The 12,111-nt window shown below is 37.5% G+C and overlaps 1 long non-coding RNA gene across 1 annotated transcript in view; it reads right to left on the reverse strand.

Moving 5' to 3' along the window:
* Positions 1-299: 299 nt before the first annotated feature.
* Positions 300-12,111, reverse strand: part of LOC144564160 (uncharacterized) — a 41,635-nt gene continuing 29,823 nt past the window's right edge. The window contains exons 2-3 of the long non-coding RNA XR_013514565.1: positions 4,568-4,590; positions 300-344 (exon numbers count right to left, since the gene is read on the reverse strand). This is a non-coding gene — a long non-coding RNA (uncharacterized LOC144564160). The remainder of the gene's footprint in view (positions 345-4,567; positions 4,591-12,111) is intronic.

Genomic DNA, 12,111 nt, shown 5'->3' on the forward strand with positions numbered 1-12,111 from the left:
TCAGTCGAATGACTGGTTGGTTCCAATAAAATGAGGTTACCTCTTGTTCAAATTCTGGCTTGCCTTGTAGGCTTTCAGGATGCAGCATCTTTATAGCAACCATGGTGTTGTGCAAAAAGCCTTTGTAGACACAACCAAAACCTCCTTTGCCTATCTTATGTGAATTGTTGAAGTTCTAACATAGAAAACTTAGAGAACGCTTCATAAGATCCAGGACCAGCACGTAATTTTTCGACCTCTTTAAGTGCATTATCTCGCTCCTCTTGCAACTTTTTATTTTGTTCTTGCAGCAAATCTAAGCTCAACTCCAATTCTTTTAGAAGGGCATTTTTTGATTCTTCTACCTAAAACGTCCAATTCAATTGGGCGAATAATCATACTTATTTTTTAATTGTCATAACTGAAGTTCCAAATAACTTTCTTTGCATATCAAATATATACCTTTTGAATTAAGGCTGCTTGAAGTTTCGCACAAATGTCTTCGATATTTATCTGTAAAAACTAGGAAATTTTATCTGAAATTATGTGATGGGAATAACTGGCTCACTCATTTTTTTTGTAGGTTTTAGCAACCATTTCTGGAAAATAGTTGGAATTATAAGTTCCCGGAGCTAAACTAATATGCTGCTCAAACAATAAGTAATTCAATAAAACAAAAATTGTAGTATATATTGTTAAAGATTAACAAACAAAACACACAAATTGGATGGTATCTTGGGTACACCGAGCAAAAGTCAAAAATAGAAAATTTTACAAATTGAACCCTCTCACTTTTTACTTTCCCTTTTCCTTACACTTTCTGTATTCTAACGGCTCTTTAGCCAATGGTCTCTTTCTCTCTAATGGCTATAAGCCATTGTATCCATTATAAATATGGCCTCGAATTTGTACAATGTAATGAATGATCAATCAATGAAATATTTCTTATTCAAATTAAGTAAAAGAATTTCAGCTAAAACAAAAGATACTTTATTGGTGGTTGACCTCTTGAATTTATATAGAGCTTACATTTTACTAATAAGTCTCTAGAGTTCTCTATAATTCCTATTTACCAATAGGACACTAAACAAAGATATAATTTTCAGCACTCCCTCACAAGATGGGCGAAAGATACATATCCACTAAGTCCATCTTGTCACACAATCTAGATATATCTAATAAGCTAAGTCCCTTGGTGAGGCAGATAGTCACTTGCTCTCTAGTAGCAACATGACTTAGATCAAGTAGTCCACTATTCAGCTTCTCCGTGATGAAAAATCTATCAATCTCAACATGTTTGGTTCGGTCGTGCTGCACCTGGTTGTTGGCAATGCTGACTGTTGACTTGTTGTCGCACCACAATTTTATTTGAGCTCCTTGGTCCATCTTTAGCTCTACCAATAGAGCTTTCTGCCACAACATTTCAGCAACTCCTAAAGCCATGGCCCTATATATCTGCTGTCGACTTCGCCACTACCAATTGCTTCTTGCTCTTCCAAGAGACCAAGTTGCCCGGCCCCCTACAAACATGCAATATCCTGATGTGGACCTCCTATTCTCGGCACAACTAGCTCAGTCAGAATCACAATAGCAGTCAATGTCAAAATGACCATTCTTTATGAAGATCAACCCCTTTTCTGGTGCACTCTTCAGGTACCTTAAAATCTGATACGCTGCATCCATGTGGCCCTTCCTTGGGTCATGCATATAGCGGATCACCACGCTCACTGCAAATAAGATGTCAGGACGAGTATGACTCAGATATATTAGTTGGCATACCAATCTCTTGTACTTCTCACGATCAACTGACTCTCCTGCCTCTGCACTCAACTTGAATTTCTGATCAACTGGAGAGATTACATGCTTCATCCCAACATGCATGTTTCTATGAGGAGATCTAGTACATACTTCCTTTGAGACAAGACCACCCCCTTTGCTCCACGAGCTAACTCAATCCCAACAAAGTATCGAAGCAAATCTAGATTTTTCACCTCAAATTCTTTGCCCAATTTCTTATTTAGTTGAGCAATCTCCCATTCATTATCACCTGTGATAACCATATCATCAACATACACAACAAGCATCGTGATGTGACCTTCTTGTTGCCGAAAGAACACTATATGGTCTTGTAGGGCGTTGAGAGTTGTACTAGAGAAAGAGGAATGGGAATATCTTGTATTGATCCCTTTTAGTGCAATGCGGAACAGAGTTCCGGGATATCCCTCGGCATACCTTCCGGTTCACTCTTGTGATGGGCCTACAATTCATAATCGGCCCGTTAGAGTTTTATTATTTGATTGTGGGGCGTTTAACTCTCGACGGGCGCGCAAGCCCTCGCCGTTAATTACATCAGACGACCTCTCGGGTCAGTACTGAATACCTCGTTCATTCCAGGATTTATGCATATTTTGGTGTAAACTGGGCAATTAGGGCTAAAAGAGGGCTCATGTAAAGTTTACTTGGTCATTTGGTAGGTTCTCAATTGATTTGGACATGATTTGGACATTTTTTTTGGACATATGTACATATACATGTGCATTTATATACTTAAAACATGTGAAAATGCACGAGACATGTCAGTTGTATGATTTCTATTTGAGAAAATATGTTTAAACATCATTTTTATATTTTTATTTATAAAAATATGTCAGGAGAGGGGTATTTTGGTCATTTCAGATTTTGGCTGAAACTTGGATATGCTCAATTACTAAGAATTGTAGAGAATTGAATTTGGGTTCATTTGGAACTAATTTGAGTCGATTTGGACTTAAAACGAAGAAGTTATGGCAAAAAAGAACTGGAAATGGCTTTTATGTGAAGTTTTTGTACTTCCAAGGACCTATTTATAAATTCCCAGGAACTTGGGACTGTAATTTGAGCTTTTGACAATGTCTGGAATGCAATTTGAGCTTCCAAGGGCTTGTTTGAAGATGTTTTTATGCTGATACCTGATAGGGACTTGTTTGTAAATTTCGAAGGGCTTCTCTACAAATTTTCAATAAACAGAGGGGTTTATACACAAAATGTTATCTTTTATTCATTTATGGGCTCTGAGATTAGTACTGGGCCTATGAGGTTTGAGTTTGTTGTGCTGACCTTTGAAATGTGTGCAAAGGCACTGGATTTCATAATATGGGCTTTGGGATTGATGTAAGACATGATTTGATCCAAAAGGCTTTGAGATTGGGCTTTTGGGCTTTGCTATGTGTACTGGATTATTAGCCAGCGTGCAGAGCATAGATATTGACTATTGAGCATTAGGCTTTTGAGATTCGCACTGAATCATTTAAATTAATTAACGGACTTACAAGTGGGGTCTATAGGTCAGAGCCTGTTGGATTTGATTTGAACACAGGTAATCCGATCAAATGGATTCATCAAAAATCGTGCAAACCCGATAAGGGTTAGGGTTCCTTTTGACATCATTGAGTTCGGCTGACTCCGGCCACGGCAGCTCCGGCCACTTATACGGCTGTGATCGCCTTGGTTTCAAGAATCTAATGATGGTATTATCAGCCGTCGGCGCTCATCAGAGGTGGTGGTAGAGTCATGAATAGCACCTGTCGGTACCGATTGGGTATTGGATCAATTTTGACCTGTTTCCTTGCGATTTTCTTCAGGAATTCGGTTGATTGAACTCATATGAAGCCATGAAGGGCAATAGGGGCATTGATTTAGGATTTGGGTGAGGTTTGAAGATGATTCAAGGGTTTTACTTGTTATGAGCACCTTGAATTGGTACCGATGACCGGTACAGGGGTTTTGGAGCTGGTTCAAGAGCTCAGAGAAGTCATTTAGACTATTTTTTATCATTTCAAACATTGTAGAAGTCTTAACTGGTTTGAATTGGATTCTGTCAAGCACAAGGCATGAAAATATGCATTGTTCAGACTTTTGAATCTGATTTCTTTTGAATTTTGTACAAAAGGTGTAACTTTTATTTTTACAGATTCAAAGATATATGTATCAAGAATTTCTGTACTAAATTTCATGATTTTCTGATCAATATTTCCCAGCCTAAAAGCTTTGTATAGCATGAAGGGTATTTTCTGTAATTTATGCTATTAAATTCAGAATTTTGCACTTTTGAAAAGTTGAACTTTGGGGATCCCATATCCCCCTGTAGGAAAGTCCAAAAAGAAAATCCATAGCTCTGATACTAAAAAGAATTTCAGACAAAACAAAACATACTTTATTGGTTGACCTCTTAGGTTTATATAGAGCTTACATTTTACGAATAAATCTCTAGACTTCTGTATAATTCCTATTTACCAATAGAACTCTAATTAAATAAAGATACAATTCTCAACAAAAGTCTATCTCAAATTGTATCTCAAATTCTAACATATATACACTGCAGGCGACTTGCTTGAAAAGTTATGCTCACAACATGCATGCTAGAATTATAGAGGTACGTAGTAAAGGATGAAATACCATGAGATTATTAAAGGGAAAAATGGCTCATATGTAAAATAGGGAAAGTAAAATAGAATTAAGATTATAAGCAATTGGAGGGCGGGGGAAGGGATCGAAAAAAGTTTGATTCAGTTGTTTTCTATAATATTAATTTGGAAGCAATGAAGAGTACCTGCTCTCGTGCTGGCGTGGAACCTTGAGATCCCAAGCGAGGCTCATGCAAGGATGCTACATTGAAATTATCATCCCCGTTGAATGATAACAAGTCAATGTTGTTGTACCCTTCATCAATTGCAATCAAAGGTGAGACAGAGACGGCAGGGTTGGCACCTTGAGGCATAGTGGGGCTGGGGGTTACTTGTGGCGCAGGTGTGGAGCAGGCATTTTAGCTGCCACTGGGCCATCCAGAGCAGATTTTACAATCTCAGGTGTTAAGGCACATCCACTTTGTGCCACAGTAACCAGTCTCAGGGCATTGAAGAATTCTCGGCGACCAAGGAGGTCACTTTCGTCATGATCAGCATACATCCAGATCTGTATATAATAAGAATGTAATGTAGCATCAGTTTATGATCCAAGAACTAGTACATAGATATTTATTTGAGTGAGGCTATGGCGCAGATTGGTCCATACTATGGATCAATATTTTGTTTTCAAAATCCTAACGGTCAATCTGAACCGCTCAAAATAGTTTTTTCATGAATATGTACTCATAAACAAAATTTTACATTTTTTAGAATTTTTTTACTACCTTTTTAAATGGGTAGAAAATCACTGTTTTTGAATGGTCTAGAATTGTCGGATCGAGTGATTTTATACCCATCTAAAAAAAAGTAAAAAATGGTAAAAAAATGTAAAATTTTGTTTACAAGTACATATTAATATGGAGACTATGTTGAACCATTCGGATCGACCATTAGGACTTTCAAACTAAAAATTTGAGTACATAGCGTCAGCCAATATGCACTAGCCTCACTCTATTGATTTTGTACCACCTCAGTTTATGTTTTGTCCTTCACATTATGCTGATCGAATCTAAACTATAGAAAAACATACATTGTCATTAGCTGCAAGCAACAAAAACACTGTTCCTAACTAGCATTTCTAATTTCAGTTTAGTTTTTGTTCTATTACCCTAATTAGTATTTTTTTTTTTTTTTTTTTTTTTTTTTTGTGAAAGACTTGGTAGCACTACCAAGTTGTAACCCTAATTAGTAGTCAAAGTTCAATTAGATCAACAAATAGAGAACCTGAAAACAAAGAAGCAAAGGTACTAACCTGCGCAACCACTTCACTAGGCAAACCAAATCCTGAAAAAAAAACAACACCCTCGACTTTGCTGATTTTCCCATCATTATCCAAATCTGCTATCTTCAAGTAATTCTCGAAGGCCTCCATGCTCCAATTAAGATCTTGTGAATGAATCGATTTGTCTCTGGATCTCAATCTGATGAGATGGGAGAGAGCAAGTTGACCAAACCCCCCAGTCACTACTCACAACTCACTACAGTAGTACAGCGGGAGAGTTGACATAGTTAAAATTAAAGAAGGGGAATTTCATGCATACCCTCAAAAACTTCAAAATTATGTATTCCCTTCTCTAAAATTCATAATATCATATTCATTCTTCTAAATTTTCAAAAAATCACAAATTTTCTCATTTATTGTACATTCCCTTTATGAAAAATTATAAAAACTATGTAGCATATTTAAGATAAATATTTGCTTGTATTCTAATTTGTCGGTTTTTCTGAATAAATGCTTCATTTTTTTTACTTTTGACGCTTGCAGAAGTATATGCCTAAATGTCATCATGTATGCGTCAAAAATAAAGAAATGAACCATTTCTCCTAGAAAACCGAACAATCAGAATACTGAAGTTTCATTACATGCTACATGTTTTGTATTATTTGAATAAAGGACAATAAATAGAATAATTTTATTTAAAATGATTTTTTTTAATAGAAAAGACAATAAAATGAATAATTTTGTGATTTTTTTTAATTTAAAAGTGTAAATATGATTTGATGAATTTTAGAGGGGGAAATTTGAAAATTTGAATTTTTTGAAGGTATTACATTAAATTCCGCCAAGAACTAAAGCACAATAGTTTACCGGAATTAATTTTGTTTCCTTGGGTTGTGCACTTATTTTCTACAGAAATGTTATTTGGTTGTCCTAAATATATCCTAATCTCTTAAATAAGTTTCTATCTTTCATAAATTAGTGAAAAAAATGGATCATTCTTTTAAAAGGGTATTTTATGCCGTACTGGTACTCTTTGAGAAAAAAAAAATGAATTCATTTCGTTAGAAAAAAAAAACTAATGGAAGTTGAAGGCAAAACTAAACAAATAAAAAAAAAGAGTGAGACATTAATTAGGGGGGCAAATTAGAAACTTGGACACTTCAAAAAGATCGAAATAACAAAATTGTAATAAACTAATAATAAAATATAACTTTACTCTCTTGAAACATTTTATATATAAATAAAAAATGATAAATCATTTATGTGGCCATGTGAATACTTGGTCACGAATGTGGAAATTAGTCAACTGTTTAATTTGGTGTATTTTATGTTAGTTGATCAGCCAATATTTAGTGGTTGTATTATAAATTTTGTTGATAAATTGGACGACTAAAAAATAATTTATTACTTGAATTTTTATTATTTATGGATATTCTAGTTGAAAACTTAAATTGTAGAACTCTATAATTAAATTAGCAAACTGTAAAAAGTTCATAATCCTGATATCATAATTAGTGTGTGAAACACTAAAAACATTATAAAATTTGTATGTAGATAAAATAATGGTTATGTTCTACATACAATATGATAAGAACTTAGCAATTTTCTACTCTCCTATCGCCTTCGGCCATTTTTATTAATAACCCAGAAAAAAAAGTTTTTTACAAAAGTAATCCCAAAATCTGAGTTTTTTCAAATATAACCAAAACGCCAGGGACGCTGGCGGTCCACTTCTATAGCAGACCGCCAGGGACATGGGCGGTCTACTAGGGACCAGACCGCCAGTGTTCTAGGCGGTCCGCTTTTTTTTTTTTTTTTTTTTTTTTTTTTGAGATCTGATTTTTTTTCTTAATATTTTCATTTGTGAAGTTTTAGTTTTTTTTGCTTAGAATATTTGCCAAACAATAAAACATTTGATATATTTATAAGTGATGTCGTAACTCTTTATAACTTTCAATTGATTTGTCAGTTGGATATCACGAGTCTAAAGATAACACTAATTAAGGACTTGGCCTTGATTCAAAAAATTTCAAGCTCTGACAGCTTGTTGATCTTCTTTTCTATATTTATGGTACTAAAACAATAGTTTAGAGATACCGAGGCGTGTGCAGCCGGACAGGGAGCTCAAAGGCAAAGCAGCTGCTAGGTTCAGTCCCTCGGGGAAGAAGCATAAGAGATGATTGCAGTTTTTTTATGATGTATTTATTATGATTGCATTTTATGATGTATTTTGGACTGTAGTATTATTATGATTGCAGTTTTATTTTATATTTCATGTTGGTTTTTATGTTTTTTCTGCTTTACATTGAAACGGTCTTCTGAAATTACAACGTATCTGTTTCGTCAAATTATAACTAATCAAGTGTTAAAACTAAGCAATTTCATCGAAACGGTCTTATACCTGTAGCAATCGCCCAAAATTATCCAAAATTGAAACAGTCTGCTATTTTTTTTTTGACAAATCAAATCAAATTACATCAAAGTTATAAAGAGTTATGACATCACTTATAAATATAGTCTAACATAGTCTAACAAGTGAAGTTCACGAATACAAAATCAGCTGCTAGGGACCAGACCGCTGGTATCCTTGGCGGTCCACTAGCTGTCCTACAAAATCAGCATTTTCTCTCTCCAGCACACACTGCAAAGAAGGAGAAAGAGAGAGCGCAGGCGATTGTTTGGGTGATTTCAGACGATTTTCTAGGCTACTAGATCTACAGGTAATTTTTTTTTTCATTCCTTTGTAATTATTTTATAATTAGTATATGTTTACTGTACAATTAGTCTATGTTTGTGGTTCTGTTGAACAGGATGGACAATAGCGAAAAAGGTACTCATGCTGCCAAATGTCACTGTAATGCAGTACTTCTTTTGAAAAGAGTTGGTGTCAAATGTCCCATTGAAAATCCACCCCTTTCAGACGATGACTTTGTTGAAAATCCATATGGATATGGTCTGAAAAAAAAAAATAATTCATGAAGACCCTCCAACCCCAGACTTTGTTCCATGTACTCATACTAGTAAGGAGAGCACATCGTCGGGTGTCACGAATCAGAAGCCGGCGGCTAAGAATACTGCTGTTAAGAATCCGGCTCCTAAGAAGTCAGTTGGTAAGAAATAAGATTTTAAATTCGTTAATTTAGTTTTTCCATTGTGAGATGTTTCTTAATGTATTTTATCATCTTGTCAGACAATTTATCATTTATCTCTGAATTAATTATTGAATATGCTAGATAATATAACTGTAGTTCTAAAGTAGTCTAACATAGTCTAACAAGTAAAGTTCACGAATACAATTAAAGTTCAATTATACAACTGAAGTTCACCAATATTCATAACTTAGTTCCAACCAAACAGAATAAGTTCACCCAAGCAAAATAATAAGTTCATCTTTCACGACGTCGGAATAAACCCAATAGACGAGAAGATTTTTTGGTGCCAGCTGCAGGTGCGGCAGTACTTGTAGACCCTTGGCTACTAGATGATTGGGTCACAAGAGGTGGTTGTGGTCTACCAGTTGCTTCAGCAACAACTCTCGCATTTTCTCTTTCATTGTGTTCGTTTATGGCATCTGAACATAACAACAGAATCCAGTTATTAATATAATAAAATCATAAATTAATTCCAAAAAATGTTACATACCTGCCTTGCGCCTGTCAGAAACGGAACGGCGAGCCTGATTTCCCGATGGCCTCCTACCACCCATCTCGTCCATGGTCATTATAGCACGTTTGTGTCTCCTCCTCCCATTCCTTATCCATCCTTCTGAAGGGAGTGTTCTATCACCGACATACGCAGGCCACTCATGCTGGTTGGGATAAGAATGGAAAGATCCACCCCAAGTAGAAGCAAGGTAATCGGTACGATACATGTCAGCGACATAGTGATCCTCGCAGAAGTTTCTCACTCGGCATACCGCCATCACGTGACTACAAGGTATTCCAGATAGTTGGGGTCCTTGGCATGTACAGGTCACCTCTCTTGCCTCTCGGAATTGCACTACGTACTTGAAAGCCCTCTTCACAAACTCCATAGTGCCATCAGGTCTACGGCTGGAAGGAACGTACTCATTTGGATTGTGCACTTCGAATTCTGTACCATCATTACCCATCGGGATCACGGTCATAGTTGCACCTTTGTTCCTGTGTTTTCTGAGTTTCTCCTCCACCCTTGTTGAAAATGACTGGTTCATCCTTATTAATTCTGCGGCCTTAGCACGCCGTTCCTGAAACCAGGTATTTAACTTGTAGAAAGTGTCTTCTACAACTGCAGCCACAGGCAACGTCCGGCTCTCCTTGAAAACTGCATTCAGTGATTCAGAACCGTTGGTGGTCATAATTCCCCAACAGTAACCTCCATCACGTGCTTGAAATATTTTCTCATATGCTGGTGGCTCTTGGACATCTCTGGGGTTATTTTTGCCCACCTTCATTAAGTAGAGATTTGCTTTCGGCATATACTACATATAAATAAGGAAATAAAATAATATAAGTAAACAATTAAAATAAAAATATGTCCACAAAGTACAATAAGACATGTAAACAATCAACAAACACATACCTTTGCAAATTCTCTACTCATCTCTTCCACCCTTCTCGGCTTCTTCTTTTTGCAATTACGTCTGAATATTTCTAGGACCCATGTATCGTGTCCGGTTGCCTTGCTAAGGTTCTCCGCAACGTGTTGCATACACAACCTGTGCACACACTCGCCAGTGTGTGTTGACCAACCGTATTCTTCACGATCAAAAACATATTTTATTCCTTTGTGCTGGTCTGATATTACAGAGAAAAACTTTGTTGGCCCAACCACCCGTCTTCTTAAAAACTGCATAAAGAATCCCCAGTTCTCACCATCCTCTTTCTGAACAATTGCAAACGCCAAAGGCAACAGCTGGTTCTCAGCATCATATGCACATGCTATCAGTAGCCTCCCCTCGTAATGGCCAGACATGAAGCATGCATCAATGCTGATAACGGGTCTGATGAATGGCACAGCTTGGATACAAGGACCAAAAGCCCATGCTATGCCCTTGAATTGTTGAACTCCCTCTATTAGTACTCCATTCTTGTCATAAATGGAGCCATGCCACCGCTGAAATACAGTGCCGGGATTTGTACTTGCCATAGCCTGGAGCAATGGTGCCAGATAGTCGTATGAATCCTTCCAACTACCGAATATTCTGCAAATCGCAAGTTCACGACCTCTCCACAACCTGTTATATTTTGGGATTACATGTATGTCTTTGTGTCTGACGGCCATAGCCACCGCCTTGATGCTCATCGATGGGTCCAACTTAATGTCTGCCTCAATTGCATCGGCAATTAGTGATGCTGTCAGATTTGAATGGTCTGTCCTTGTGGACGCAGACTTGCATGTATGAGGTGGTTCACACTTTTTAATTATCCATGCTTCCCCCGAACCCGCAGGGGTTGCATAAAGGCGAAACTCGCAACGAGGGGCATTTTTGCATATCACAACCAATCTTTTTGATTCCCTTTTTTGTAATATACATTCCTAGTTGCCGTGAACATGAGTCTCATAGATTTTCTTTACAAGTTCATCTATGTTGGTATAGACTTGCCCTGGGGCAAGTTCACGATTGTATACAACACGAGGACCAAAGAAACTAATGTCAGCCTCTTCAAAAGCTGTGGTATCGTTGAATGTGGCGACAGGATGCCTATTCCCCCGACCCCTGATTGGGAATTTTTCTTCCCTGGACAAACCTGGTACATTTGCATCACCATCTGATAAGTCATCAGATTCCCAAATTCCTTGGTATTCATCTCCAGTTTCCATTTCTCTTTCCGGTATGGCATCAATAGCATCAACATCAATATTAGTATCATTTCGATTAACGGATAACTGTATCGGTACTGACTCTGGTATAGCTGGAAATGTAGGGATTATGGGTGCCTGTCTGGGTGGTGGTGGTGGTGGTACAACTTCAGTAAACTCACGGGAGTTATGGTACCCCGGGTTGTCATAACAGGGACTGTGGTACCCCTGGCTGTCATGAGGGGAGTGGTGGTACCCCTGGTTGTCATGAGGGGAGTGGTGGTACCCCTGGCTGTCATAAGCCGAATTGTCATAACCTGAAGGTCCAGCCCCAGCCGCACTAAAAGGTCTATCCCCGGCCTGGGGAACCCTCCTGGAATATAAGTCTATCATCGTGACCCCCCTAGACTCAAATTGTTGGTACACAGCCTTCCACAACTCCTCATCTGTTATAGGAAAACTCACAAAGTAAGGTCTACCCGCCCCAGCCCGTTGTGTGTCAATTCGGGTAGCCAATTCTAAGTCATACCGGTTGGGGTTTACACCAGTCTTTTCGTATACTAGTTGCTTAAGTTCAATAAATGTGGTTCTTTCATTAACCTGCAAGCCGAATGAGGCATCTTTCGAGTAATACACGCCCTCTACACCCTTAGTTAGCTTACCGCCCACGTACAGTGCAACCAGCAT

This window comes from Carex rostrata, chromosome 13 (genome assembly GCF_964058835.1).
Source record: "Carex rostrata chromosome 13, lpCarRost1.2, whole genome shotgun sequence".
Classification (NCBI taxonomy): domain Eukaryota; kingdom Viridiplantae; phylum Streptophyta; class Magnoliopsida; order Poales; family Cyperaceae; genus Carex; species Carex rostrata.